The sequence below is a fragment of the Bactrocera tryoni genome, chromosome 2 (assembly GCF_016617805.1).
Source record: "Bactrocera tryoni isolate S06 chromosome 2, CSIRO_BtryS06_freeze2, whole genome shotgun sequence".
NCBI classification, from domain to species: Eukaryota; Metazoa; Arthropoda; class Insecta; order Diptera; family Tephritidae; genus Bactrocera; species Bactrocera tryoni.
Genome location: NC_052500.1, coordinates 1,616,558 through 1,643,129, shown reverse-complemented (window position 1 = coordinate 1,643,129; position 26,572 = coordinate 1,616,558).

Here is a 26,572-nt window from a genome sequence, read left to right as displayed (position 1 = left end):
TCTCAAAGATGGTGTCACACCTGGAGTACTAGAGCAGAGATGAAACCAGAATGACTGGATCTCATGTATCGATAAAGTGGCGTGAACTCATGCCGCGGGTTCATCAACTATTTTTATATGGCTAATATATCTCAAACACATTACTCTTCCTAAATAAAAGAAATAGAGAAATCACGACCAGTTACGGAGCTCTTGGATGCATATATACATATGTATATATGTACAGATATATTTGTATATAAATACTCTCGAACTAGCAGATCTGGTAGTGAGTGTGAATGTGCTCTCGTTGCTTCCAAAATTTCGTTCTTCAGCATTTCAGTATTTCGAGCGGCAACGCAGTTTCGTTTTATGTTTTCAATTTCACTACAGGATTAACAGAGATTTCTCGCTAAGCCTCTCCGGCATGAGCAGGAGCGGCAGACGAAGTGGGAGGAAGGCAAGGCGAAAGTCGCAACAGAGCGTCAACGGCATCGCACATCGTGCAAAAGTGCAAAAAGACTTTGTCGCCGACGACATTTTCAATTAAAAAGGATGAATCCCGGATTAGTTGACGCACTCAGACGAACGGAATGTCACAACGGAATTTAAGTAAGTCAACGCTTACACGCGCTGCGTTGTTGTCGTTGTGCTGGCGAATGTTGGTGATGCAAGCGGCGGTGCTTGAGGCAAATTTTAATTAGCTCTTCCAGTAAAAATGAAGCAATTTGAGCAAATGCGAAGTTTACAGCCACGAAAGCGCTCAGTGGGTGTTTATAATTAAGCACAGCTGATTATGCAAGCTAAAACAGGTGTGTGAGGTGTACTAATAACTAACTGCAACAGGTTTACGGTGTATAAATCAATCTGGTGTGCAACGCAGAATTGTAAAGTGTCGCCTGTCAATTGGCAACACCATCAATCAAACAACTTTCAACACCCCGCGCACACACGCTCGCCACGCGATGATCGCGGCCAGCGCCGCGACGCTGGATCGACACGTTTTCGGGCTTCGCATCACAGGCATTTCGGTGCGACAATAAAATTGCAGAAATTAAATAATTACTTAATAGCTCCGCTATGCGCACACACACAGCCACACTTGCGACCAAGCTGCAACCAGACCTTCATAAGCGCATGTGCAAGCTGGCTCCTACACATGACTAGGTGCGAGTGTGTACATATGTGGGCACCCGATTATGCCGCAAAATGCTGCGGCTGCAATGGCAAATATGCAGCACTAAAGCGCCAACAAATTTATATGCAAATTGCTGACGCGATCGTGTGAAGCGATTTCGCTCAGTTTTAATTGTTTAACTCATATTAGCTAATATTTCACTTATAATTAAATGAGCAAAACGCTTGTAAATTAATTATAAATTATTATCATAATATTCGCCATGTGTCAACTCGCCGAACTGAGCTGGCAGTTTCACCGCGAGCTATATTTGGCATTTGCATATTTGTTGTTGTTACTGTGTCGAACACACATACCATAGCAAAAGGGCTTTTAATAAATTATTTGTGCTAAAAATTAATTCGCCAAATCACAATTAAATCTTTCAGTTTTTCACTCTTAGCTTTTGGCCAATTTCAATTATTTATGTTTTTCAGGAAATTGAAACTTTATCAACTCATTTAGTGCTTAGTTCCCAGAATTAATTATGACTAATCAAATAATATGATATTGAATGAATTTACCGTTAGTTTAACGAAACGTTTTGTAAGTATAAAGGGAAGTTTTTCCGCTGCATAACCTATCAGGCCTATCAAATGGCGGAAGCCTTTAAGCACGGTTTGAAAACCAGCAGCAACATGAAATAAGAAGTTCTGTTCCAGCCGAACCGATGGTTAAATACTCGAAAGCAAAATGATTTTTCGATATGGAAATCAGTCCTCGTCTATAGGCATGCTTTAGACCAAATGCGCCTTTATGTTGCAATTGTTAGTTAGTACATAGTATTGTCATACATAAGTATATATGGTAAGTCAGGTTTTATACTCAATCGGGTAAGCGCTAGACCGCAGTCGACCTCTCTAAGGCTTTCATTAGGCTCATTGTGCTCCGAGGTGGTAACCACATTAAGCCGTACCCAGCAACTCAGTGGATTCGCTTAAAATCCTAGTTCTTTTCCACCCCAGCTGCCGAATGTCTCTTAAGTTGGAGCGTTGAGGACTGTGGAATATGTGTCAACTCATACGGCTGAAGACTTGGCATTGACATAGATAATGTTCCATCATCTCACCAACCACCGCGCAAGCTCTGTCTTCCACCGATTTCACTTTTTTCATTTTCTGAAGCAGGGATCTTAAGGGTAGGTGCCCTGTGATGAACGCTACAATCTTACTAAACTCCATTTTGCCTAGAAGTAGAAACTTTTTAGTCTGTCCACTCGAGATGAATGTGTTACTTGTGTTTCAATACCTAAAGTGTACCTCTGAGGTCTGAGGCTGCAAACAACCCTTGAAAGAGCTGAATGGCCAGGTGCAGAGGAATTGTGTCTCAAGTTTCTACCGAGCGAACCAGCTCTTCCACATTTTCGTTTCCTTCTATTTCCATATGATCGAGCACCCAGATGATATTAAACGAGTTACCCGCAGTGGGACTTGGTATTGGCGCTATGAATAGATTTAATTGCTGCTTGGCTATCAACTAGAAAGTTTGTATACTTGCTGTTTAGAACAGAATACCACTTGACATCTTCTATTATGTCCATAATTTTAGCTTGAACGATTGAATTGTAGTTATTTTAGTGTAGAGTCTTAGTTCTGTGTATAAATTACTACAGAAGAAGAGCGCTCCTTTTCCAATTTCACCCTTTGATTCGTCGGTGAATATTCGCCATTGGAACTGTTGATCACAGAAGCACTAGTCCATTTTACTCTATAGTGGAAGGTAGACGTTGTGTCTACTTCCTCTCTTTCTGTGTTGCATTGCCAATTTAGCCCGAGTTCATTAACAAGGTCAAATATGATAACAAAATCATGAGCCGGCTGGCCGTATCTATTGCACTCTTATTGGAGATACTAGATCAAATTATTTCAAGTTTCTTGTTAAGGCATCGCACATACTACAGATACAAATAATATACAAAATAATATGCAAAATACATGGTTTGAGGCGATCTCCTTCATTTTGAAACTACGCCAAAGTGATAGAAGGAGTTACAGAGACCTTAATTCAGTTAATTCTATTCAAATAGCAATCTGCAGTTTGTGAAATATTCAATTGTAGCCAATCTCATCAAGATACCTACCTTTCGAATCATGTCAGTCGAGCAAATTATTCACAAAACTTTAGAACTAGAACCAAATCGCTAAAAATATTTGAATTTGAATATTATTTGAATATATTTTCAAAGTTTTGTCAGCCTTTAATATGGCCACAAAATATTTAAAATTTAAATGCCTTTTTCCTCTGTCATTAAATCCTTCATTGTAGTATTATTGAAAAGACAGCTTCCCAACGAGTTCAACTGCTTAATTTACGCTATTTTCATATTTTTCATCCGTAAGACGATGGTGTTTATGGTGCTTATTTATCAAAAGTGTACTTATATTTATATTCCCTTGTTAAGCAAACTCAGTTCAGTTGTTCCAAAGCTTAATAAACAATAAAGACCTCGGTTTTATGAGAAACTATAAAATACTATGTGCATTTGTATTGGGGCATTTCCAAACAACTGTGCACTTAGAATCGCCCAGCGAACAACAACAATGCCAGCGAGTTAAACAACGAAATCCCTTTCGACCGGAATTGAAACATAAAAATTTAAGTAAATCCTGCTGCAACAATAAAAAGTGTCACAATATTACACTTTCACAGCAACAAAGCAATATGCCACAAAGAAAACTCAAAATTCTAAAACAAACAAATCATAAATTTTTGGAGAAAATAATATGAAAAGGCAATGAAAGAGAGATGCATTGAATAGAAATATATTAAACGAAGATTACCAAGTAAGAAAACGCAGACTGCACGCTATTAAGACATTATTTTTATGAGCGGCAAACCAGATTCCAATCGGCCGCCGTGATTAAGAGTAACATTTGTCGAACAATGAGAAGCAAAGAAAGCCAAGAAACGAAAAGAGAAAGAAGAGGTACTGCTCAAATCTACGGATCGATTTCGTAGCAGCAGACAAAAGGGCGCGTCGAGCTCACGGCAGCTAGAATTTGTGTCCATAACACAAGCCAAGACTTCGGTTGGACCTTATCGATTGTGGAAATCTATATCCGATGGCTTAGAGTCACAACTCGAATGCGCGTGCTGCAAGTGAAATGAATACCTGATAATGGGTGTGTGCGGGCGGAGCTGATCAGCGATCACAGGAAGTAGGAAATCATTAGTAAGCGTCCACTGTGTCTAGTCGGCGCAACTAACGACGAGCGACTAAGCGAATTTCGCTTGCAAATCAACGCGAAAACACCCGATGAACTCAGAGGCTTTGAAAAACCTGAGCGAACAAGAATAAGTGCTGATCTTTCGATTGCCACAGTTTTTTTAAGTCACTGCTGTGGCGCGCAGCTATGGCTTGGGCTGGTGTTGGTGTTGGTGGCAATGGCGTGTTGAAAAATGTGATGTTTAATTTCGCACATTAAAATCAGAAAATTATCAGACACGACAAGTCATAAAAATCGGTATTGAACAACGACAACAACACCTTAGTAGCACAATTACAAAAGGTCTTGGTAAGACGCAGCTGAGGCCAACAACGACACAAGCAACGGCTTGGGCGAGCAGGTGCGGTGTGCGGTGCGGTGCGGTGCGGCTGAGGTGAAATCAGCAATTTAGTGTGTGCAAAACGCATTGATTGCCGAACAAACTGTGAACGTGTAGAAGATTAAAATCTTCTGGGAATTTGCGCGCCAACAAAAACAACTTTTACACAACTGTGCGTATGTGTGTGTGACGGCAGTAGAAGCAGAAGCTCACAGTGAGCTGAACATGCTGGACGGACGTGGAAATGAAAATGATCACAATGGATGCGTGTATGCAAATGACACACAATAAAACGGCAGCAATAACAACAAATAAAAGTGCATCGGGCAATTGGCAACAACAACGACCAGCTTAAGCGGCCACTCAAGTCAGGCGACTGTGCATGCAAGACGGCCGAATGTGAGGCGCGGAGTCAAATCGATACAAAACACAAATCGATTTGTTATGTTGATGACACCAGACACACACGCACACATGCGCACGCGTGGTATTCGGAACATTTGTGTGTGTTTTGGCGTGTTATTTAGCGAAACGTCATAAAGTTTATGACTTAAGTCTTTTGTAGCGGGTTAGTCAGTAACCTGCTGCTGAGCGGAGCGTCTGGAGTTGATGATCAAATGAGAACAGTGTTTAAAAACACAAAGAATTTATTTAAAAAATATATAATTTTTATATTTGCTAAATTATTCATAACACACAGGTTGAGATAGGCAGTGTGGTGCATTAGAAAATGTAGAGATCATTTTTTATTTGATATTCGGACGGAATAACCAAAATTTACACCAATAAGGTATTTATATTTTTATTAATCTAATTCAAGCGCTAAACTTCCTTTACTACAGTTCGAACAGAATTTTTCCTAAACATTCTCGACCAAATTTTGCATCGATTTGCTCCACTGTGCAGCCCAGCGTAGGAGTCTCGCTTACAAATGCAGGTATTGCATATCATTATTAACTGTCAATCGACGTGAACATGATTTTTCTTATCATTTATTGAAGGCTTCGACTGTGCTCCGACACGAAACGGCACATTACCACAAAATGTGGCAACCAAATGGTGCACTTTGTGTTGCAGTGCGTTTGCTTAAGCGAACCCGACGCTTCATGTTCTTGCAATTCATTGCGTTTGCATTTGTATTTGCATTTTAATTCTCGTATTCACACCTTCAAAACTGTCAAACAGCAATGATTTTATACGCCAGCAATTTGAGCTTGTTGTCGCCGTTGTTATCCCCGCATTTTTGCATACTTCGCATTTTGGAGACACAGCACCACAAATTTTACGATTAAGACGTGTTAAATTGTTAACAAGCCACTTGAAATTATTGGTAATAAGCTGAGAATTTACGACGATGCTCAATGTCAGCAGCAACAACGCGCATGCGCGCACATTCTCAATGGTAGAGCATGCGTGTGCGTGTGTCAGAAGACACATGTATGTGTGTGCTTGGGTGTTTACGTCGTTCCATAAAAAAGACAAAGTCTAAGGCTTAACTGTGTTTACTAATTCAAAGACATATCAGTCTAGATTGTATACAATGCAGCACACCTCCTACCCATGCTTGCCACAAGCAAAATACGAATGTGCCGTTAGTGTTGTTTCCTTATTTGATTTTGTGTGCAACTTGCAATAACATTTCATTTATTTAAACAACTTTTCTAGTTTCGGAAACACCAAAATGACCGCAGTTCAAGCTCCACGACCAACGGCATACCAAGTGCCACGCAGCCGAGCCGCCGGCCGATCGGCGACTGGGCCATTAAGAAAGCTATTCATTTGGATTAGCATTCTCTAGAAGTCGTTGTGTGCAACGGCCGCGGCTTAGAGCCTACACCAACATTCACCATTTAACTACCATAAAATGCACCTACCACTGCAGCAAAGTGGCTGCCCATTTGCCACACACTCGCGCGTTCGTTTATGCGGTAGTCGCCAACAATTGCTTTGCTCATGTCGAACTATTCGACGATTCAAGCGCGCGTTTGACCGCCCAGAATCTCGAGCCGCACTGACGCTCACCTGTTGTTGTTGTGATTGTCGTGCTGGTCAATTCATTTGCATGAAAATGTGGCTCATTCAACATTTATCGATTCATTCATCTCCAAATAGGCAACGCTCTCTGTTCTACCGCACCTATTGCCCACCACCACCACCAGCATTGCCATAGCTACACCTATACACCGGGCGGAGAATAGTTACAATGCGCGCTTTAGACGACACAAAGATTTACATTTTGTTTTGTAAATATTTGGTTATTTCAAAGCGAATCAAACTTCCTGTTGCGCTTTTGTGTTTATTGTCGTTTAATGAGTCGTCGATGGTGGCTCTGAAGCTAGTATCTGTCGCCTTCGGCTCATTTCACCAAGCTGTCGTTTTCATAAATAGTAACCCTATACTCACACACGGTTGTATTCACATATGTATATGTACGTATGTATGTAAATAGAACATTATATCGACTAATGAGTTGCGAGCGCGATCCATTTGTCACATATTTTATGAGTCGCTTCGGCTATTGATGAGATGTTTTGACAATCGCTTTGAATACCTACCAGTTTTAAGCGAGACAATGCCTTTGTGAGCGCTACGAGTCTGCACGAAAACAAAGAGGAAATCGTAAACTGTTTGTTGATACATTTGTTACGGCTTTTGGAAATCTAAAACTGGTGTAATCCCCGCGCACAATGGCAGCACGATAGAAGAAACGCTTGTTAGCCTATTCAAAGCGTCCAAATATAGTTATTACAGGCGTTTTGTAAGCGCAGAAAGATGATTTTATTCAAACTTGTAAATAATACTTACTTTGTATAAATACCTGAGTTATGGAGCCAGAAAGCATCAAAAAGTTCAAAGCCGCATACATACACACTTACACGTGGACAGATGCGCGAATATTAAATCGGATTACGTTCCAAGCACATAAAATATAAATCGGAGCGTGTTAATGTTACTATTTTCACCAAATTGAGACATTTTTAGATCTGAGGTGTCTTCAAGAAAAGAATCCGTACTTGACATCCGTTAGTGAGCTTCATTCAGAATCTGAATTTAATTTCAATATTTTTTTGTTATGCCACAACTTTTAAATAAATATATCCAGAATATCTGCGCATACATTGAAAACTTTGGTATTTAATTATGTTGCTTATATATAATTTATTTTATTTTCACATAAATATTAGCAAGATTTGTGAAAATAAGATATGAGCGCGAAATTGAGAAAACTATTGAGTACTGAAGAACTGCAAAACAATAAATTGTAGGATAATTAAGAGGTTAGATGTGTTTCACGACTTCCGACGGTCGGAACGTTCTCCATTATTGCCTTATTTAATTCTATGACATCTCTAGAATATCGTTTTAAAATCGGTAAATGATATCAATATCATCGGCAGACACCAGCAGCTGCAGACTCTTATAGGCGATTGTACATGCTCGATTAAGTTCTGCAGCTCCAATTATTCTCTACACGAGCAGATTGAAGAAGTCGCATGATAGGGAGTTGCCTTGTCTGAAACCTCATTTGGTATCGAACGGCTCGGAGAGGTGCTTTCCGATCCTGACAGAGCCTTTGGTATTGCTCAACGTCAGTTTGCACAGCCGTATTAATTTAGCGGGGTTACCAAATTCAGACATCGCGGCATAAAGGCTGCTCCTTTTCGTGCTGTCAAAAGCAGCTTTGAAATCGACGAAGAGGTGGTGTCGATTCTCTTTTCACGGGTCTTTTCCAAAATTTGGCGCATAGTTAATATCTGGTCGGTTGTTGATTTTCTAGGTCTAAAGCCATACTATTAAGGTCCAATCGGTTTGTTGACGGTTTACTTTAATCTTTCACACAATACGCTCGATAGAACCTTTAGGCGATGTTGAGAAGACTTATCCCACATTAGTTGGTGCTGATTAAGGCGTCTACTTTTTTGTGGCTTGGGCAGAGCACACCCAAATTCCAAACGGTGAGCATGCTTTCGTCCGACCATAGTCTGATGCATGCTCCTTAACAGTTCTACGTCGCCATGTTTGAATAGCTCAGCCGCCAATACATCGGCACCCGCCGCTTTGTTGTTCTTCAGGAGAGTAATTGCTATTCGAACTTCTTCATAGTCGAGCAATGGCACGTCTGCTCCATCGTCATCGATTGGCGCATAGGGTTCGCCATCTCCTAGTGTTATGCTTTCACAAGCATTCAACAGGCAAGAAAAGTGTTCCCTCCATTATTTTAGTATACTCTGGGCATCTGTCACCAGATCACCTCTGGGGGTTCTACAAGAGTATGCTCCGGTCTTGAGGGACTAGTTCTCATATATACAAACAGACGGACGGAGAGACAGGCTGACAAGACTAAATCAATTCAGCTCATTATGCTGATTCTATATACTATATATATAGGTACAAATATATAGTAATCATGAAGATAAAGAAATTGTGTTTAAGGCGAATTAAAGCAGTGTTTCTTTACGGTATTTTCCCAGTAATGGTAAATAAAGCTAGTTAATGATATATTTAAGAAATTGAAGGGGATGGATGAGCAGATTGTTGTTTGTTCTTCCAGAGTGCTATATAAAAAATTGTTAAGGAAAGTCTTCTTTAATTCAAAAGTATTAAGGATATTCCAGTGTAATCTCAAAGTTGGCAAAGAGATGCAATAAAAGTTTCAAAAAATTCTTCTTTAAGAAGTTTCACATCCACAAGTACTAAAAATTTTACAGCAATATGCTCACAAATAACTAAACATATTTTCCTTGTAAGCAAATCTGTAAAATGTGTGTATGTGTGCGCAAGCGTATGCTTCACTTCGCATAAATTGATTTTACCTAATTTTGCATTTGTCTGCTTAATTCACTGTCTATCAATTTCGGAGTGAGACAAAAGTTCCGCATTGTAAAACTGTTCAATTATGTTAATAAGTCACACGCCCTTCGAAAACAAACTTTTCCCGAGTCAATTACACAAATATCCACCTTCCACCAGCCAAGTACTCGCCCACCCATCCACCACCGTCACCACCACCACAAACAAACAAAGACTGCGCATCACAATTGCGACTGCCAGTTTCGTGATGGACCTCCTTCTTAAAACCAACAACAACAATAACTAGAACAACAACTGTGTAGAAAACATTTGTGTGGAAAAGTTGAACGATAAGCGGAAGGAACCATAAATTTAGCCACAAAAAGTATAACTTCATTGTGGGTCGACTTGTGTGCGTGGAGGGGGGTGCGGGTGGTTGTCGTTCGCTGTTGTAAAAGTCAATTCAACACCAATTAGGGATGATCATCGCCACTTCTGGGGTCGCCTGGGGTGTCATTTGTTATTTCTCTAGTCGCCGAGTTGCTTCCTGCCGCTGAGATAGTACCGTTGTAATTGTGTTGTTCTTCGCCGCTGGCATGGAGTGCAGCTCGTCATAAATTCACCAACAAACAAACATGCAAACACACATAGAAACGAACGAAGAAGCCAGATCAGCAAGTGAGCTTCCCCAGGATACGCTCGCATATTGGCAACAGGATATGCAAACAATAAACAATTTATGTGCGCGCAGAAGTGTAGATGAAGTGACTCGAGAGTGTGGGCTCTTGTATGTATGTATGTGGCAAGCAAGTGTGTGTGTGTGTGCGTCGCACACCCTTGAGCAAACAACAAAAGCAATCAAGCGATTGAGGATGCTGCGGAAAAGGTGAGGTGGTGCTTCTCTATAACAATAATAACAACAACAACACACTATGCAAGATAATATAGTCAACAGAGCATTGCACTTGCCGCTTGCCGCTTGCCGCTCACCGCCGCACTCGAAGCAATTTGGGGTATATGAAGCATATGACATTCGGCTCTCCGCCTGCGTGGTGTGGGGTGGGTCGCCGGGGTCGAATTGTGTTAAACATGAATTATGAATTGTTATTGAGATTGATAACACTGTTACGCCTGTGAGTGCTGAACCTCCTGTTGTTTGTGTAATGTTAACGGTGGTGTTAGTAACAAGCATAACTCTGTGTGTCTTTGCTTGTTTGCTGTGCCTTGCCTTGGCATCGGTGTGTCTTTGTGCCACCGCACTTATGTAATGCTTATGTTTGCCATTTGTATTGAAATTATGTTGAGTAATTGGCCACCAGAACAGCCAGAGCAGGGACATGTAGCTCATTGAAGGGGTTGCGCACCCACCCAGTGGCTGTGCGCAGCTCATGGCCGCTTAGGGGTTGTAATCACAGCTTGGTGGCGCTGTTGCCGGCGCGGATTAAGCCACTTTATGCGGTTAATATTTATTGCCAACAATTGTGTCATACACCCAGATTCGGCCATAAAAATTCATTTTCTGATTGCAAGCACTTGCTGGTGTGTAATTGGGTTCGTGTTCCTATCCCTTGTAAGCTAATCGCTGTGTGAGTGCGTGTGTATGCTTGGGGGTGTGTTTGTGTGGCACAGCAAGTGCTGGTTGTTTGCTAATTTGGACATAATTTGTGTGCATTTTGTAATTTCGGATTTGAATTGAGTTGTTTACTTTGGTGTTACAAGATTAATGGTCTTGCAAATGCGATAGTTTTACATATGTACACATTAACGGTATTACTGGAAGACATACTTACAAACACAATATCTAATGAAATAAAAGTTGCTATACACTTTGATGATGGTTACTAATTTAGAAACATTTTGAGCATTTTTTTCGAGAAAGCATTGTTAGAAGCGATTTTATGACAAATTCGTGACAAACAAGGTGCCTGTGTCGACTTTACGTCCGTCGTGGAGTGCATCACTCACCATTGCACCAAGGTGGACGAGTTGGTATTATCCTTAATTTTATATAGTTTATTTATTTGTAGTCTTTGGTTATACATTATATCTTTTAGCTAAGTGTATTTCTTCCTTTTTAACTGAAAAGGGTTCGAAAATTGACTAAATATATCTCCATTTTTAATTTTCACTGAAAAGTTAGTTCTAGGATAGACATTTGCTTCTGTGCATTGAATAAAAAGTAAGAAGGCAGTAGAAAGTAAAAGTCAATACTAAAATTCTCGTATTTCTTGTTGAAAATTTCGATACAAATGAGGTACATATGTATGTCAACCTTAAGTACAACCTGGAGTGTGGCTCTCATGATTATACCAGGGGGGTCAGAACTATTCTTAAGGGGTTACATGGGTGAATAATTCTTTTTTTTCATATAAAATTTAATAAAAAAATTTATTTTTCCAGTTTTCTAAGGAAAAATATTCAAAACTAACTTCTTACAGGATCTTCTGAAGTCTAGATAACTAAACTAGATAATGGACAAAAGAAAAAAAAATTGTTTGGTAAACGTTACAAAATCTCAAATTTTGATGAAAATTTGTAGAGTTTTTAAATAATTGTAATTGAGAAAAAAATAAATAATAAATATTACGTTCCTTGTAAATTAAATTTCGAAGACCTATGTATGTAAAATTTCATTAAACACAATTTCCTTATGCTCTTGGAAGTTTTTCATACCCTGAACAGAATATGTTGAGTTTGACTCAAAATTTGTAACACCCAGGAGGCCATTTCGGAGACCTTATAAAATGTATACATATAAATGATCAGCATGACTGAATGTCTGTCTGGTCGTCTGTCTTACACAGAACGCGAACTTGATCCTTATCCTAACTTCGTAACTTAGCCCAGCTATTCATCTAAAAATTCGGATACGTTCTTTTCTCCCCAAGAAGCTGCTTTTTGTTGGAACTGGATCCGATCGGACCAGTATAGCATATATGTAGTTGACAAGCGCTTGTATATGAAACTTTTTCACTTAACGAGATATACATATGCATACATTTAGAGATAATATCAAATTTAACTCCGACTCGACTCTAGTTGATTCCATAAATATTACACTTATTTTCAAGAACTGAAAGCGAAATTGCTTATACCTACGAACTATCAAAGAAAAAAGTAAAGCATATTTAAAGCGAAACGCCATTCTTTGAATTTAAGCCTTGCTTGCTCTTATTTGTAATCCTCGACTACTAAGTCTATTTTCACCTACCATATGTCGACTGAACCCATTCCTTCAAATTCTTGCGTCCCATAAATCTAGTGTTGTTCATCAACAAATGTAAAATCTAGTGCACATAAATTCCTTTACAACATTTGGCGCGAATGAGAGGGTTAAGGGCGGAAATACCGCATGTGTCCTTTCCCGCATGCTATGCTCCCTACCCATCACACACACCAACTGCTCCGTCCTAACCACAATCGCACAGTATGCAAGATTTAAGGTGAGTGAAGCTCACTCTTTCGTTGGCCACGACAAGTTGCTCGTCGGTCTGGTGACAAATCGTCTGCGGATGCTGCTGCAGACAGGCATATTTGACTTGGCGATTGCCGCCACACTGACTGCCGCGATACCCCGGGTAGTACGCTGGCGCACGGCAACTCGCCTAACCGCAGCGGCCTAACCACAAAGCTACAAAACCACAACGCACAAAACCTTTGTCTGTCTGGGGATTCCATTTTCATAAAAAAAATTATATTGAAAACTAATCAATATATATTTTATCTACCTGGTGCGCGAGTAAATACTTGCTTGAATAGCTCTGAGCTAAGTAAGTCAACGGTTTAGCAAAGGTTTCTCCACCTCTTCGATTGAAAAACAATCGAAAAGACAACACTTAATCCCCAACCGCTGACAATAAAATGTTCATTTTTACAGCTCATAAACAAAAACGCCTTCAACGCCTGTACCGCCACCGCCGCGCCGGCCCCTAAGCCACACTCTGCCGCTCAATTAATGTGATGCCCGAACGATATGGCTTTGGAACGCGCCCATGTGTCATATTTCACTATATTATTAAAAAATTCCAACAGGCCAAAAACAAAACACGAAGCTGCGGTTCACATTAGGTCGCAGCGTCGGCCCAGTGGAACAACAGTGAATGACAGAGGAAAGCTGCAGAAGATCAATAAATTATAATTAAATTATACCGATTATGCTAATTTTATATCACTGTGCTTGAGCGCTGCCCGAGTGCGCTATTGTACTTGTGCTTATGGTTGTTGCCGCTGATTGCCTTTGTCACATTGTTTCTTCAGGAATTTCGCTTAATTAGGCGTTGAGATATGGAGAACCCCTGCAGATTCGCCGTAAGCGAGTGTCTCTTTAATCGATATGTACACATGGATATAATGTTTTTGCGTTGCAATACTGCAGTACACAGTTTTATTGCTTGCTCTGCAGCAAAAAGCTAAGCTTTATGTTGGCTGACAAATAAAACTTTAAAGTGTAACCAACAAGGTCCACAAAGTACACCTTGGTGAGACATCAAACTGGTCCAGAAGACTGCAAGTTTGTATATAAAATCTCCCCGACGACAATAGGGTGTCCAACCCTAGACAAGACCTTGACAGAAAAGTACAGTGCCTCACAAAAGTATATTCTTTTAGTAAAAAAGATCCTAATGACTGATGATTTGAACAAATTTATTTTGGAAACCTTTTTACGACTTCAAACAAAATTTTATCTGTGACACAAAAGAAAAAACGAAATTTATTTTGACCAAAAATATGAAATTAAACTACTTTAAGGGGCTACATTGGTTAACTCGTGTAAAAAAAGAGCATTTTTGAGCAACTTGTTCACATATAAAAAATTAAATTTTTTATTAGAATTTTTTATTGCTTTAAAAACACGCTATTAACGAAGAATTTCTAATTTTTTTGAAAAAAAAAAGTATTTTAAACTCATCTATTGCGACGCCATTTCGGGTGACTCCTCAGAAAAAATGCGCCCGCGTTGACCGGATAACTCCTTACAGAATCATATAAAGTGAAAAGTACATGTTTCAGTTAAAACCTTAACATAGAACTCAGACGAGAAAGAAAACCTGAAAATTGGATTTTAGGCAGACCTTTTTACTAAAAATTAAAATTTCAATGAAAATAGTTGTAATCGTAACAAAAATCCTTCGTCCAAGTCTTTAAGAATTGTGTCTCAAAGAATCTGAAAATCGGAATAGTTCTCGAGAAATCTTGCCAACCGACTTCAAAAACACATTTCAGAGAAAAACGCGTTTAAAGACGGCGTACTTGTGCCTGGCTAGCCTCGATCGCACATGTTCTCAAGGCTGTATCTCCGAAACCATTACTGGGATCAACTTGAAAATTTAGTACAATATTCTAGAGGTGTTATAGGATTTAATCAGACAATAAAGAAAATTCAACGTTTTGAAACCCGTAAATCCATGTCAACCTTAAGTAAAAACTTGACCAACCCAATATCACAAAATTATTCAGAAATTTAGTTTCCAACAGGCCTTGCAAAAATCCGGTTATTATCTTCAGCGTTCCAAGCTGTCATTAGCAATTTATGTTAAATCTGAATAAGAATTTTGTAGAATCCGTTCATTTTGTCTTTATGGTAACATTTAACATACATACATATGTACGTTAAATGGTGTTAAATATGGGAAGAAAAGACCGTACCTGAAAAAAGAAAAGAATCCGGAAGACCGGAAAAACGTCAAAGTCGTAATAAGGCCATTATCGTGAAAAAAATTAAACAACTTGGATTTTGCTCTATAAATTAATCAAAGGCACGCTCAGTATACTGGACTACGGGTCAGCAATGAAACTGTACACGGGACGCTTGGAACTGCTGCCTATAATGGGCGAAAACCATGAATAAAAACGCTTATAAGTGAGAAAAATATAAAACTGCGTTTGGAGATCGCAAAAATGGACGTAAATCATGGTATCCGAGTTTTGGTCGAAAGTAATATTTAGTGACAAAACGAAGTTTAACATATTTGGAACAAATAGTGGCAATATTTAAACATTTTATTTTATTTCAAATTTTCTAAAACTCAAATTATGTTCTTCGGTTTTGCCAACTAACGAATCTGTCGAATTCTTAGGTCACAAACTTCTCTTGAAGATTTCTTTCAACTGTTTTAACGGATCGAGAAACTTTAATATTAATTTAGCTTATATAATTCCTACTCCTGGAATTTCCATTTGGAAGTGGCACTCATTCGCACTGACATTACATTTTTCGCAATTATGCAAAACAGTTAAGCAAACAGAAAATTGCCACAAAACGAAAAGCGAACGCTGTGAAAAAAATAAAGTGCCAACCACTGCCACCCAATTTCCTAACGACATGACAAAACCGCTCCAAGGCAATTATTTACAATTGCAAATTAGGAAAAACCCATAAAGAGGCAAAGTGCGCTCCCCCCACACCAACACTTATCAAACCATATAGACACAGCACCCGAGGAGGGGAAGCATTCGCACAGATATGAAAATGACAGAACGAAAAATGCAAATAAACACCGTCAAATAGTGAAAGAAGCACAAAAATGTAGAAACTTTCGCATGTGGGTACGGGGAGGGACGGGCGAAATTCGTTGAAGAAATGCGAAAGCCGTTAAACAAGTCAACGGTAAGTGGCATTTAAGGCCAACGAAGCGCGTAAGCTGTCGTTGCCACTGCACCTCACCGCTGCCATTAGTGCTGCCACCATCAGAGCATCAACGGCAGCCAACTCGCAACACTGTGGCAAATGGCCAAAAGGGCAATGACAGCCAGGCAACCGGGCGCTGGGGCAGCAAGAGATGGAGGCGAACAGATTTTGGAGCGCGAAAATGTCAGAAAAAATGTGAAAGCCAAAGCACATTACAATAACCGACGCGCTCTTGATCGTTAGATAGAGAATACGCCGGCGAGAAGGGGAGCACGAAAGCAAAACGAAAAGTAAATTTTATCTTTAACTGCCATCAACAAGATGGCAACTTCCGTTCGCGGGCCATAAACGTAAAAAGCTGAAGTAGCAGCAGGCGAAAAAAGCACTGTTACATACACACACACACATGTACGCACTCAATGTATGTTTGCGTCTATATACTTGCTCTGTTCGAAAGCGGCATGAAGCGCAAAAGCGCGCGCAGAAAGCGTGCAAATGGCATGCGAACGTCCACGCACAACCACACTCGCGACATTCCGCCAGCGACACCGCCCACCGAACAATTACCCAAGCTCCGCAGATCCCCTTGCTGCCGGCTGGGCGCAGCTCTGCTCGTCGCCGTCGCCGTTGCCATAGCAAATGGTCACCAGGGCGTGTAATTGAGTGCTACAGGACCCTTTTAACATTTTTATTTGCACATTAGCAAGGGTGGAAATGGCCTCGATTCGCCCTTCGCCCATGTGGTGGTAACGTCAACGCTGACAGCAACGCACAAACAAGCGCAGGCAATGATAACAGCCCGGCGAAGCACCACAAAAATTGGAACGTCAACACGAATAAACGGAAAAAAATGAAAAAAGAAAAGAATTGCGCTAAAGGAATTGGAATGCATGGAGCACTGGCAAAATGGAAGACAAAAACCTTTTTGGGCTTATACTTCAGCATCGATACGCTGAAAAATGCTTACGTAAGAGCTACCATCAACTTTTCTACGTTCACATTCTAAATGTGGCGTGTGAAAATTAGGCGTACGTAGACTATAGGTTCTCTCAACTCTCACTTTTTTTGTCAATTAAGATGTTATGCCAAATGCTCTTTAACCCTTGGTCCAAAAGAAAAAGCTTTTGGTCAAAATATTGTCTCACTGGACCCAGGTGGTGTATGCAAATGCTCTTATATATATTATAAATTGTGAAGATTTCAGCCATTTTTGAAATAGGTTTACAGTCACAATCACATTTTAAATTTATGAAGGCATTAAATTGTATTTATGCCTGTATCGAAAATAAGCTTTGCCACCACATGAAGCTTTCAACTTCCAAATATCAAATTGTGTGGCGTGTGTGTTGCTGTTGAACCAGGGATGCGTGCCGATCCCAAAGTCTCCAAAGAGACATAAATTATCATGGATTCTGCAAAAGCTGTCATCTTGCTTCTAACACTTAAGTAGCGCAGCAGAAACCCAGCGGGAAAATCACTCCCTAGCACCTTTTTGCATTTGACTATATTGTACAAGGCACAAGACTTTCTTTTTTCTATAATATAATAAGTAAATTTATTTAACACACAATCTATTTTTTGAACAAGCATCTATGCCACTTACGACAATAAAGTCCTCTCTGAACTTTAGTGGCATTGAGTTAACAACTTTCATTTTTCCTAATGGCATTTATACAAGTTCAAACATCCCGTATCTGCAGTATATACTATATATATTTTACATAAAATACTTGTACGCACGAACCTGCTCCATTCAAAACTTTTCACTTGCTCTGCGCTTCTGCAAGCGATTTACTCCGCCGCTGCTTTATCCCTTATTGCCTTCCCTGCACGATTGCACCTTCTTGCCACGCATATAAATCAAATTTTTCTTTTCGCACCACATTCGCAATGTTTTTTGCAAATTTTCAACTAAGCACACAATTTGCTTAACAACACAAACAACTACCATTTGCATAACAGCCGCCGCAATGTCCCTCTGCGCTCGGGCGCCGCCTCTTCGCCCCCTGCGTTCCTCCTCCGTTTTCCTGCCACTAGTTAATGCCTTTCAACAAACGCGCGCACAGCATTATATAATATAATACTTTGGCATCACACACACACATGTATGAAATCGTTTGTATGCGTATGTTTATGGCAGCCATTACGCACATTTTTCAAGCTGTTGTGCAGTCTGTCGGGAAGTGCTTTCCTTACACTGGACTCATAAAAACTTTTCTAACCTCAATAACTCATCTCTCTTTCGCTTGCGCTGAGTTCAGTTGAATTGAGTGTTACGCATCTAAATTTCATGAATAATTTGCGATAAGAAAAGCGAAAGAAAAAATAAAAGTTTGCCAAAACATTTGCTTTGCCACATTTTATATAAGCGGCACTTTCACAATGGAGTCAGAATGTAGGCTTGCATAAGATATATCTGCCACAAATAGCTTAGTACGAGTTTTGAGCATCTTTCGGAGCTGAGTGTATTATTATATTTTTAAGAATATATACTATAATAGCGGTGGCTCGCTTGAAAATAACGGTGCCCTGAGTTATGGCGCGATTTGTAGATACGAACATACACTCGCCGTCAAGAGGTTAGATGCAACCGTACATGCGTTGATATTTAGCTAACAAATTGGGCCAAATTGTGAATCTAAACCATCACCAAATCTGCTTGAACACTCACAAAAAATTTCATCAAAATCGGTTCAGTCGTTTAAGAGGAGTTTCCCAGGCACAAAATTATATATATTAAGATGTATAAAGCACGAAGCAGGTATTGGAAGCCCACGACAGTTTCTTGCAATTGTCCATAATTATCATTGCCCACTTTCGCTTTGTGCTTCGCAAGTTTTCGAAGGCGTAAAGTCAGACTATCATTTAGCTTGTAAATACCTCATTTGTAAACAGGCAGACTGTCTCAACACCATAGAAATACGCAGGAATATACATATGTCCGAGGCGCCTTGAGGTATGCTACTATGTACATATATACATATACCATATAAGTTATGTATGCAACATAGTTTGCGCACCACACACAAGCAATTAATCCAAGCGTTTTACCAATTCCACTTCACAGGCCGGACTTTGTACGTAAATTACCGAAACGCGCTAAAACACACACACACACACATGCGTTTCACTGCAGATACCTATGTATGTAACTTATCGGAACTCAGCAACTCAGTCGTTGTCCTTAGCGGCCATGTTGTTCAACACATACACACGCACAATCATATGCCTGGCCGCACACACATACCAAAATGTGTATGTGTTGGTGCCTGCACTTATTTAGCATACATTTTTGCACATTACGGTGTTAATGTGCCTCACTGCCGCATTTAAGCCCTCGGTAATTTAACTACTGTCACAGCGATAAACAGCGTTACATACACACACACACACACACACACATGTGAGACGGTGCGGCTAACATACATAAGCGATAACCAATTGCATACACATACATACGTGTATATATACGCATATGTGAAAATGAGTTTGTGTGACAGTGTGTTTGTGGGGCTTGTATGCTTAAATAAGTTGCCGCCGGTCCGCAGTCGCAAATTCAGCACTTGGCTTTGGTGTGGAAATTTTCTCGGCGTTAATGATTTTTCACACATACGAGCACAACTAAAATGCAGCTCTTATACACACACACACATACGTGGTGTACATCGCACCACACACACACACACGAAATATACGAGCCTTTGTCCAACGACAGCCATTGTGTCTGCACTTCGGTTAGTGGCTCCATGGTGTGAATCACTGTGCTGATCGTTGACGTCCACTCCCCTCTACCCGTCTACCCTTAATTTCTGCAGCGCTCTTATCACTTGCTCTGTGAAAGTGTAAAACTGAAAGCTTTCGTTACCCGGACTGTTAATGTTAATGGATATTTGTGCGCATACACATGTACCCCTGGTTTGGGTCCCTTCTCTTGGCATATCAACGTTATTACACCTTCACGTACCAGTTGAGGTCTTTCCAAAGCTTCAGCTTTTCAAGTTCTTACTTGGTTACGCGTGTGTGTGTGCGTTTTCACACTCACAAGTTTGCTAAGTAAAGTGCAAGTTTTTAGAGAGTGGATTGCAAGAATTTGGAAACTCGAATTATAAAGTAACTTTGAATGCGTAATATTTTAAGATAAATAAAAATGATGAACCATGGTTGTTTAATTTCACTTGTAAAACACAGTAACAGGTCAATTGAAAAGTTCCCTGCCTTTCATAGTAAAATACATTTTTTGGAAAAATTCATAGCTTTTATTCAACATAGCTCCATTCAAGGGTGATACACTACCTTCAACCATACAAATTTTCGATACCATTTTTGTAGTACGTTTCAGCCTTTGCTGCAAAATAGACCTCATTTTCAGATCATCTCTTCATTCGGCAAAAATTTCTTCCCAGCGAGCATTTCTTTGAAACTGAGAACAGTAATAGTCGCCAGATCGGGAGAATATGATATGAATTCATAGATCTTTTATTTTCACGGATTTGTGACGCGGTGAAACATCACTTTCTTCTTCTCCATCCTTCAAACGGTCCAATAAGGCTACGTAGTGGTCCTTCCTAGATCAAAGTAGTCAAGAAAAATTATTCCATGCTGACTGTTCCACTTTCGTGTGCAGTTCATTCGGGTGACTGTAGATTGGACTTTAGAGTGAAATGATGGAGCCATGTTTCATCCATTGTCACATATCGACACAAAAATTCGGGTTTTTTACGTTTAACATCTCCAAAAAGTGGTCCGAATCATCCGTTCCTCGTTGTTTTTGGTCAAAAATGGGCTCGTGCGGCACCGAACTTTCTCACAACTAAATATTCGTGATTGATACGATGTACGCGTTCAGTTGATATAATTATTTGATTGAATTCTAGTCGTCAATGTGTTAGTGGCACTATTAGGAACTATGTTTTGTATTGATTCTAAAATCGTGATAGGACGAGTGATGAGATAAAATCAGCTACTGTGCTCTTTAAATTTTATTTGTTAAATTTCTAGCCTCAGATATAGAATTTTCATAATTTAAACTTCGATCAGTTCCACGTACGAGTAGGCAGTACTTTCTCCACTTATGCAAAACGTTCAGTGGAACCTTGTATGCTGAAATCTTCTATTGTCCTTACTGTCGCCGGCATGGAGCCTCAAGGGCAGGAGCCATCCTTACATGGTCATTCGTAGAAACTTAAGCAAGGAACGAAACTATGATGTTTGATTATCCATCAGGATCCAAGTGTATTATGAAGCTAACATCGTTCCGCGGAGACTCAAACTGCACAGAGCAAACTATAACGAAATCAGGATCGCTGCTCCGACAAATGACCATTTTCAGACTTGAATAGATCATCTATATCAAAGTTATTAAAGTGGCTTCGTTAACGAAGACTGCAAAAATGTAAACCCAAAAGTGGGTCTACATTCCACTGTCCCCTGAGTTAATTATGGAACTTATGTAATGACTGATTGCGGTAATAACGCAGAGCTTAAGATTTACTTACTGCTTCGAAAGTCTAACGTCGTATCTGTGTTGACATCTAGGCCTCGTTTGAAATTCAACTTCCGCCTAGATGTGCCAAACAAATGTCCAATTCATAATTTGCGACTATGATTGATCCTTGAGCGCCCAAATTCCTGACAGTTGGTGCACGAGTGGCACGTGTAGTCGATGTTACAACAAAATGTTGGCGACCAACGCTTTGCAGTTGAGCAAACATATTTCTCTATTTCTTTTAGCAAATCATTGTGTTTCCACATCAGCTTCAATGTATGTAAGGCTGTGTGATTCAGGTTGCTGTATGGAACTTGCGCTACTGTGGCTTGCCGGTGCCCGCGTTGCCCATGGCGCCCTACTGTTCGCTGGAGTTGTGACAGCAGCAGCAAATATTATTATTAATGACAAGAGCACAAACGCAATCGCAAAGTGTTACAAATTATTACATTTAATGTTATTACGGTACATTTTTTGTGCCTGTTACTTTGCATTTCTCCATCCTCATTTGTATTCTCTCTAGCAGTGAGCAGGCATTGTGAACGGGATATCATGTTGCGCCGTGCAGTGAATGAATTGCAAAAGTGCCCAACTCGCTGTTGCAAGTTGAGTGGCATGGACTGCGTAATACATTTTAATTACAATAATTTTTACCTTGTTTCCAAATTTTCCGCTATTTTCATAAATTATGGAGATAAGTGATTATGTTGTTCGCATTTTTTGTAATTGTTTGTTTGAGTTGTCAGAAAAATAGCTGCGTCATAGTGATGGCCCCCCGCGCCGTTTTTTCAGAGCGCGTTGGCATTGATATAATAATTTCACATGATGATATACGACTCTTCGGGGTCAACCTGCAGCAAATGCTAGTAACCTAAAACTGTCAGTGAAGTAAAAATATGAAACTAAGTCGCCACATTTATGAAACAACGAGTCCCGCTATGTAATGGTGAGTGCTTATGAAAACATCAAATATGGATTTGGTTTAAAGTACTAAGGAGGTCTCGCTAACTTTTTTATTAGATACAATTGATACATATTTTATGAGATAGATTTCTTTAGGTTTTCTTCAAACTATCCCAGCTTACTATGGAGACAGCGAAATCAGCTTCCACAAGGCCCTTTGGACATTTTTAGCTCGATAGTCAGCGAGTCGGTGGAAAAGATAGACCACATACCTTGCGGATTTATCTGGGAGAGAAGGTTTCAAGTCACGCTATGAGATGGTGGATGACCCAGAAGAACGCGATGCACCAGCGAAAAGATAAACACTGAAATACCCGAAAGAACTGACAAACGGTTCAGGGAATACCTTAGAAGCATGAAGGATCGCCAAGAAGATGTGCAAGGAAGCAGCAGGAAAACACGCACGCTTTCTACTCACACGGTCTCGAAAGGACTGCAGGATGGTGGTTGACTTAGTCACAAAGAACAACTTAATGACATCACATGCGAGCCATACAGGCACTTTTACCGATGAGAGAGACGCTGAAAACCTTCTCTGCTTATATCTAGAACTCGGCTTAGATATCTAGGAGCTTCGAAATTCAAGAGACTAGACGAAGTATCAGAATTAGATATCAAGTCTCTATTATATTTCGCAAAAATCGTTGACGTCCTGCACGACTTAAATTCCAGCTCGTAATAATAATTCTCCATTTGGCATCACAAAGGACCAGTGGGTCTATGAATGACGTGGCAGCCAACCAAAGTAACTTAACCTAATCATTATAGGATCAGCATACCCCATAATTTTCATCTTTATTTTCTCTAGATAACCTCTCTTTTTTGACGAAATGTAGCACACTTTTCTAAGGATCTTGCGAGCAACTTCCGCTCAACTTTCTTAGAAACCCCAAACCCCAATACAACCTCTATGAATAGTTGTTCAAAAGTGAAGTACTAAGGTACATGAATTCACAACTTCATAACTGTAATTTCGCCGACAGGTACATAAGTAGTAGACGTTCGTGGCAGTTCGGCAAGCTTAACTTTTGATTAACCCGATTAGGTTAAATATGCTTTTATGTCGAAAATGGCGCTATGACAAAATCACATTTTGATGAGCTCTTTGCAGTCACGTTCTCATTATTCCGTGATGGGAGGCGGCCGATTGCGAATTTGCCAACTGACAAAAGCGAAAATAAAATTAATTTAATCGGCAAACTTTTACGATATTTTGCGCTCATTACCGCCGCCAACCCAGCCAACGCGCTTGCCTCAATAACGGTACAGTAGCGTTGACATTGTTATGCACGAAACATCACCTCCTCAGCGCTCCACCTCGTCACTCCAGACAGCATACGCTCCACGAAATTAGCTGGGCGTGTAATTAAATGGCAGTTTTTCCAACGAAATTCTCAATAGCAAAACTTTTACTACTATTTCGACTTACTTTTATTGTTGTATCTATATTTGTTGTCATTATTGGAGCATGAAAACACTACGGTGTCTCTTGTTGCCTTTGATGCCATTTTGTTAGCGGAAAAATGTTTCTGTTAATTTCGGTAATGAGAGTTTCGACTGAGTTTATGGCTTTTTTGGCCAACCCAAAAGCGAGTTAAACAATACCAGCCAACCATACAAAGTAGACGCCGAAATTGTGTGTGCAGCGGTTGTTGTATATGTGGCGTTGTGTGTCCGAAGAATGATAACTGTAACAGCGATGGTCGGGAAAAAAGCGCGTCCCACTCATAAAACTTTGTGAGTTTTCGGTTGATGATGATGTCAGTTGTCACGGGTTAATTGACGCTTGGCAACATAATTGCGAAAGCCATTTGCTAGGTAATGACATTTTACAAGCTTTTTATTTAGTATCTACACTGCGAAAAATTTCCCTTTGACAATAATGTAAATCATTGTAGCGCGAATGTTTGTATGTATACGGATTTTACTAAAATGGCGTAAGAGACAATCATGTTGCATCACAAACTCGAGTTTGAAGTCTTTGTTGTGTAATCAACACGATTTCGTTTTATTATATTTTATGATTTCATCGCCATTAACCCAAAAATCCAATATTAGGAAGTTTGTCCAAAACAATTTTTTGTCTGCCAAACTCGGAGTTTGTGAGTGGTGTTTATTCTAAACCCCAAATTCAATATTAACTCGAATTATTTTTAGAAAAAATGCCATAAAGCCAAGAACTCAATGTTAAAAAGTTTGTCTAAAAAAATTTTTTTTGTCTATTAAACTCTAAGTTAGCGAGTGGAGTTAACTTAAAACACCAAAATCAACATTTTTCAGAAAAATATATTTCTTGATAACATAAATCCACTTGTCAAGCAGTATCCATTCAATTTTAGATATAGCCACTGGATGTATAGTATGTCGGTTGATAGGTTTAACTTTTACTGTTATCACTTTGAGAATTTGCTTTTCATTCACAGAAATGCCTAGTACCCATAAAGAACTTAAAACAAATGCCTTACTTCCACATAAACACACACACACATGTATATATCTAAATTTGTATATTTGTGTGAGTACGAACACGAGCGCTTTATTTTCGAATGTGTTTGTATATAAATGTGAGTTTGTACACACCTCGTATAATGGCCAAGTATGTGTTGACACTTGTCTGGGTTTTGTTGTAAGTAACGGTATTGCAGACACGGTCGTACTCATCGTGCTCATCGTCTTCTTGGCTGTCCACTCACACACACACGCACACAAGCATGTATGCAGGCCTTTGTATACACATATTTAAAGCATACCTGAAGGCGTTCAAGCACACAGCCATGCTTTTATGTGTGTACATATATTTCCGTGCATTTAACTCGTTGATTTCGAAATTATCTGCCTTATCTGCAGCCATCTCACTTCTCCTCTTCTGTGCCGGCGTCCACTCTGCCGGGCCGAGATGCTGCTGGCTGGCGGTCCAAGGGTGTGCAGTGGTGACACAAGCATTGCTTGCGAAAATTCGCCACTTCAACAGCTCCTTTGGATGCCGTGAGCGTTCGTGTGAACGAGCGTTGAGTATTCTCATTTATTTTCCATCTGTCCCACTTGCTGCCTTTTTGCCAGTTTGCTTGTTTGTTAGTGTTTGTGTGTCTGTGAGTGTGTGAGTGTGTGCGATGCATATATTTCGTTACTAAACTTCATCGACGTTTTTTCTTATCATCGAGATTTTCCTTTTTCGCTTTTCTCAATTTTTGTGTGCAACACTTAGAAGTTGGGAAGTTGTGAAACGATGCTAACGGAATTTTAAGCAGGCTGCTGCTTACTCTGCGCTCACAGGAGCAGCAGCAGCTGATGCGAGGACAGATGTGAAGGCAGAAAACGCTTTATGGATGGAATTTTAAATGTTTTGCAAAAGTTGCGGATTTGAAGTTTTGGATGAGCTGTGCGCTGGATAATGCGATGACGAAGTTGAACCTCCTTAACCTTACCAAATATATTCTAAATCTTTACTAAGTTTTGAAGTCTAAGCTCAGTGAAATATGCTGTCTTAAACATAATCTATTTTAGCCAAAAAATAATCCGTTTACGTAAGAACTGCATAGATTAGAGTTGGCTGGTAACATTTCCAAAGAAATAATAAGTTTCATGTAGAGAACCCAGAGCACTTAAATCATCTATTGAGAGTTGTCTTTGACCACTTAGAGCTAGGAAAACTCGAAGCATTTCTGTAATTAGAAAACGATAAAAAATCGTTTGTCTCTTTTCGCTTCGAGTCAAAATACACAAATTTTTTCACAAGCACACCTACACTCCTGACAGATCCGTTTTCCCCTAAAGCGGAAATCCACGCTCGACGCTCGAATCTATTGATAACGGCATAAGGGCGCTAACTCCTAAATCCTTTTCCATCATAAAATCAACTCTAATCCCATTCCGAGCGTGTAAATTATGCCATCATAATATTTTGATTTCTCTGCAACGGTCTTTAACTCGCTGACTCTGCTCACTTAGGCGCGTAAAGCAATCTAATTGAGGCATTCAGGGGGAAGCTTAATAGACCACATCA